The sequence below is a fragment of the Hyperolius riggenbachi genome, chromosome 2 (genome assembly GCF_040937935.1).
Source record: "Hyperolius riggenbachi isolate aHypRig1 chromosome 2, aHypRig1.pri, whole genome shotgun sequence".
NCBI classification, from domain to species: Eukaryota; Metazoa; Chordata; class Amphibia; order Anura; family Hyperoliidae; genus Hyperolius; species Hyperolius riggenbachi.
The window spans coordinates 76,465,851-76,472,099 of NC_090647.1; the positions used below are offsets into that span (position 1 = coordinate 76,465,851).

At 42.5% G+C, this 6,249-nt stretch overlaps 1 protein-coding gene across 1 annotated transcript in view; it reads right to left on the minus strand.

Moving 5' to 3' along the window:
* Positions 1–6,018, minus strand: part of LOC137545561 (gap junction beta-2 protein-like) — a 32,331-nt gene extending 26,313 nt beyond the window's left edge. The window contains exon 1 of the mRNA XM_068266930.1: positions 5,861–6,018. The gene's annotated coding sequence lies outside the window, so the exon portion shown is untranslated. The remainder of the gene's footprint in view (positions 1–5,860) is intronic.
* Positions 6,019–6,249: the final 231 nt, after the last annotated feature.

A 6,249-nucleotide genomic window follows, 5' to 3' on the forward strand; every position in this document is an offset into this window, starting at 1 on the left:
CACTCTGGCAGTATGGGCCAAGGCCCCTCCCATGATACACTGCATAATCCTGGGTGCATCGCAGGAAGGAAGGAGCGGTGGGATTCAGTCATGTGATCAGGCTTTGCAGATCTGGCAGGTAATCTATACTGACACTACCACTGGCAGAGAGTCAACTTTTTTGCCAAATCTGGTGGCAATGTATGAGTTTATGACCACTTTTGGAATGGGAGGCGGGGGGCGGGGAGGGTTGTATAGAAGCTAAAATAAATACTGGGCATAGCTCCCAACTGCCCCTCTTTTGGAGGGACAGTCCCTCTTTGGGAACCAAATCCCTCTGTCAGGGGCGTAGCAATAGGGGGTGCAGAGGTAGCGACCGCATCGGGGCCCTTGGGCCTGAGGGGCCCCGAAGGGCTCTCCCTCAACTACAGTATTAGCTGTCTATTGGTCCTGTGCTCATAAAAATCACTTCTATAGATACTTTGAATAGTGGTAATCATTAACACCCTGTTCCCCATCCCCTTCTTGCACCTCTGAGACTTTAGTTGCCATTGGCAGGTTTTGGTGCGCCGTATCATTTGTTATGTATAGAGCGCTTGGGGGGCCCCATTGTAAAACATGCATCAGGGCCCACAGCTCCTTAGCTACTCCACTGCCCTCTGTCCTTTCTTCCTCAATTGTCCCTCTTTCAGGACTACTGAAAAATGTATTTAACTGACTCTAAACTATATTCCCATCATTTCAATAGATATATTTCTTATTTTCAACAGTTGAAATGAAAGAGAGCTAGCAATGATAGAAAGGTGTGGTTTGAGTGATAAAACTGCATCTTTTGCTTCTGAATTCTTTGTGATATGGATGGAGTGCTTTCTAATCAGATTTCGTTTTTTAAAAACACGATCCCATTATTTTGAGCATATTTTTAAACACGAAAACGGATTGAAAAAGCGTTCTGCAGGGTGTCTCTACAGAGCTAATAATTAAAAAGGCAACAAGGTGTGTCACTGTCAAATCATATTTCTTTCATTTTCTTATCTGAAAAGCATTTTATACAATAGACAGTTGTATAAGCAACCACAGATATGAGATAATTGCTGGCCAGTCCATCCAGAATGTCAGCTGTCAAGTCTGAGCTGCATCAGCTAAAGCTGGCCACTAACGGTCCAATTTCTAGCGAAAAATCGTTTGAGCGAAAAATCGTCAGATCGGATTGGTTGTAAATAATCTCCATTGGTGGACACAATCGATTATGAATGAGTGAAAAAAAATGTCACCGAATGAATTTTCGTCGAACGAAAATTTGGATTTTCTTGGTGGTCATGATAGATAGGAAGCAATGATTGGTTAGTTGATGGTGTATTGAACGATTTTTCGTCCGATCAGAATTTCTGATCGCTCGAACGATTTTTCGATAGAAATTGGACCGTTAGTGGCCAGCATAATGACAGCTGGTTGTCCAATCACAGTGACTGTCTGCTGCATCCACCAATCACAGCGACTGTCAACTGAATCTACCTATCACAGCGACTGTCAGCTAAATCCACCAATCACAGCGACTGTCAGCTGAATCCACCAATCACAGTGACTATCTATCTGCTGCATCCGCCAATCACAGTGACTGTCAGTGGAATCCACCAATCACAGCGACTGTCAGCTGAATCCACCAGTCACAGTGACTGTCTATCTGCTGCATCCGCCAATCACAGCGACTGTCAGCTGAATCCACCAATCACAGTGACTGTCTATCTGCTGCAGCCGCCAATCACAGTGACTGTCATTTGAATCCATCAATCACAGCGACTGTCTATCTGCTGCATTCACAGGTATGAGATTGTGCCCTGATCCACTACAATTGGTCAACTGTCATCTTATATTTATAGCATATTGAAATAATAATGCACATATCTTTCAAAAAGAGGAAAAAAAACCTTCAAGCTATTGCACTCACACATCTATTCTCCACGTATTATCTAGGACAGCTATGCACTTTTCTAAACATAACAAGTTATTTAAAGATCAATGGCCCTTCCAGAATCCAGTAACCAGCTATTTATAGCTGATATCCACATTTAAATACAATTAACCACATTGTATTAATAGACCGGGCAGGATAATTGTTCAGGAAGTAAAAATAAAAGAGTTTATTCGCACCCACATAATCACCTTCACCAATTAAGTGCACACAGCCACTAAAGCAAAGATGTGACCATGTATATAGCTTTAAGCCTTATGTCACCTTTAGCAATCGTTGATCGATCATAAGGACAACATTGTGAGGAACAATTGCTGTACAGACATGCTCTTTAGCTATAGCTGAACACAGTGTGCTCTTTAATGGAGAGAGTGCTGTGGAGCAGCTGTTCACCAGCTAGTTTTTCAGCTAAGGCAGCCTAAAGGTGCCTACTAATGGTACAATCTTGATTGTACAATCTAACTAAATCTATGTAGTAAAAGAGTAAACTGAGTTCATCTACTTTGGATACTTTTAGGTAGTCCCTAATAGTATGCTGGGAATACACGTCTCGATTCTGAGATGATAAGATGGTTAGATAGATCATTTCCGAAGTGTCCGATCACGGTTCGATCGTTTTTCCACTCGATTCATCATTGAAGTTAATTGAAAAAAAGATAAGAAAAACGAGCGGAAGATTAGAGAATCGAGCGGGCAAAACGATTGGGCGCAGAATCGACCCGTGTATTCCCAGCATTGCATAGAAGTTGTAAGATATGTACAATCAAGATTGTATCATTAGTGGGCACCTTTAAACATTCATCTTAGGCAAGTTTTCTCTATAGAGTCTGCAAGGATTTAAGGTAGCCATACATCTAGCGATTCTGATTCAATCGACAAAGTGATTGACTTCAGTATGATTGATTGAAAGTCGATTGACTAGTGGCCCACACACTGCAAGCGATATCCTATGCAATTCACCTTCACTATTCGATCTGATCGATGTTGTGCCTCCACTCCATGCTCTAAATGCAAACATCGATTCAGAGTACATCGAATGACATGTGAACAGTAGCTGATTCCTGTGCAATTTGACCAATATCTTGCACCGATTTTACATGAGATCAGACAATTTACATTGATTGGGCATACTGTAACACACACGATTCTCTCGCGGTTCTAATAAATGATTGAATCGAATGGTCCATCGTGCAGCCAAATCACTAGATGTATATGCGACCTTTACACAGCTTAGGTTTTTTATCTGTGTCAGTGTGAAACGGGCCTAAAGCTACGTACACACATGCGACAACGATCGTTCGTTGTGAACGACAAACAAACTTTTAATTGACGAAAGAACGACCTAAGTAAAGTAAGCTTTTAAAAGTGTGTAACGATCTGATCGTTAGAATGAATGTTACATCACGTAAAGCAACTATTGCGCTTGCGCATAAAAATGAGAAGTTCCATGGAGAAATAGCAATATGCGCATGTCAAGCCTAGTACGAACAACTCTTTTCCAACGATGTACTACTTTTGCAAACGATCGTCGTTGGAAAAATTCCGCCAAGCTAGATCGTTCGTTTTAAACGATATAGCTCGTCCGTTGTTAGACTTAATAATCTTTGGCTACTTTTTTTTTAAACGATTGCATATTCGCATGTGTGTACGCACCTTTAGACTGTGTTCCCACTAGAGCTGAGAACTGACTTTGTCCATTCTCTGCTCATCACAAAACTGAAAGCTTATTTTTTATATGTTACATTCACACTTGTCAGTCTGCAACGGATGTGCTGTCAGTGATAACCCCAGGCAGGTGAATGCATTCCCCATGGAGGGAACGCATCTACCCCATGCTATAGCCGGACAACAGTGGACATTACACTGTCTGCCCACGCCGGCCGTAAGTGGTCCAACGGCAGATGGTAACAGAGCCTTACTGCATACCAGTATAAACACGCTGTCCATACAATTAGACGGCATGTTTGGCTCCCCTGTTATAAGAGGAAACGTTATCCAAAGAGCTTTTTACAGTGCCTTTCTGGCTCACATGGGTGTGAATTAGTCCATTACCATAGCAATCTTCTGCTCATGCTGGATTGAGTTGAAGTTTAAGTTCACATTGAATCAGTTGTGATTACGCACACAGCACATTGCAATGGATTTCAAAATGTGCATCTTCCAGTAATATATTCGGGTCGCAACGCTGAGTATGGCCTGGAAGCCACTAGCAGCACTTTTCTAAGCACTTGTGATTTGAAAAACTCTTGCTAAAGTAATGCTATGTGAGTGATCCCACTTGAGGGATATGATTTTATAGAAATCACCTATAGCATTAAATTAGCAAGAGCTTTTTAAATCACAAGAGCTTCGAAAAGCACTGCTAGTGGGTTCCAGGCCTACGTAACCATTTATCGGCAATGCAGGTGTGACGTGCGAGTTGTCCATTTGCACTCAGCTTGCGTTATGACGGATCCCCACGCACTGCAGAGCTAATATGCTGATGTGAATGGACCCGCCGCAGTGCAATTATTAAAAATAGTTGCGTTAGATCACATTGCAATGTGCATAGTGTGAAAGCACCCTAAAATTGTTTGTAGGATTGTCACCTACAGATTTATTTACTGGGTACATGATGCTATACAGCCATTAATTCCTCAACACCCCCTCCACAGGTCCCACCATTGCCACCTCCACCAATACTCCAATCAATGTACAACTGATATATATGAATTTCAACTAAAAGTGTCCTAACTTTGCTCTGTATCAAATATCTGATGGTGTAATCTATCGAAAAAAAACCATCCAATAGTGAAAGGACACCTTAGCATGGCCCACTGCCATTTCCCTGGGCAGGGCTGGCTACAGAAGATATTCCCCTTAATTCCAGTAATTGTAACACACACAGAAAAAAAGGCCATGGCTCGGATTAGGAGACAGTAGAAAATGATCCACTGATGTCTGTAGAAGAGACAGGGGTCTTCAACCGGCATTCACTCAACACCAACCACATGCCTTCTTAGGAAAGAGTGGGTAATCTTGTTTCAACTTAAACAGTAGCACTTGCCTGAACCCAGCACTCCGGCTTACAAGACAACCTGTACAGTAAAGCCTCATCTACACGGTACAATTTTCCATCAGACCGGATCTATTAGATAATATCCAACTGGTCCAATCAGATTGCGTTAGATTTTGTAATAGATTTTGGGTACTTACCAAAGAAAAATCTACCGCAAAATTGATCTGAAACAATTTGGAAGTCTACACATGATGCAATCTTATTAGGTCCATCTAATAGATCCGTCTAGCTGATGGAAAATTGTACCGTGTAGATGAGGCTTAACAGTCACTAGGATGGTCCCACCAATCCTATAGGATCAGCTAGCTGCTGTGATCTACCTAATAAGCAACTAGTTACAAAGCAAAACAAACAATATCTACAGGATTTCAAATATTTGCCCCCAACTCCAGAAAACTTCTATAACTAACAGTGTCTAGAAGATAAAGCCAGTACCTGCTTGTCCATATCCAGAACAACAATGGTCAGGGACCAGAAATCAAAGCTGTCCTCCTCATCCCTGGACCTCGCTCCTCACACTGAGTCCACACATGTGGAACATAATTATAACCCCAAACTCCTGCCATCATCATTCATTCATAACATTGTGGTCACTTCCTTTGTTTTGGATGTTCAGATAATACTTTGAGAGCCAGTAACCCGTGTTTGTGGCCATGAGAGGTGAATCATGACATATTTGTGCGCAGCAGAGTCCTATTATTCACCCACACACACACACACCTGGCTGGTACATATGACATGGAAGAAAACAAGGCACACGGCTGGGCTGTGTGACCTGGTGATGATGATGACAGTTGTCACACAAGCGGCTGGATAAACTGCTAAGGAATGAGGAAGACCTAAGGACTTACTTGTTGTCAAGTCGCTGGAAGAGTTTGATCTATGGAGAGAAGTAAGCTGTGGCTCCTCCAGTCCTCTCCTTCTGCGGAGATCAGGAGAATGTCCCAGATGAAGCACTTGTCCCAGATTCCAGGCTTGGAGGTCACACCTCCTCCTCTACTCTCTGCCAGATTTCTGCCAACTCAGCCTCGCTCAGGTATATATGCAGCCTATGGGGACACACCCTCCCACCTCCCCGCAGCTCATTTACATAAAACGTGGGGCCATGGTACATGCAGAAACTTTACTTTTAACAACTTTTTACCATTTATCATTCCATTTCTTCTGGTTGCTGAGATTATGTTCGCTGGCTGCAGCTTGATGCACTTTAGCTGCAGAGCATTAGGTGAAGCATTCCTTG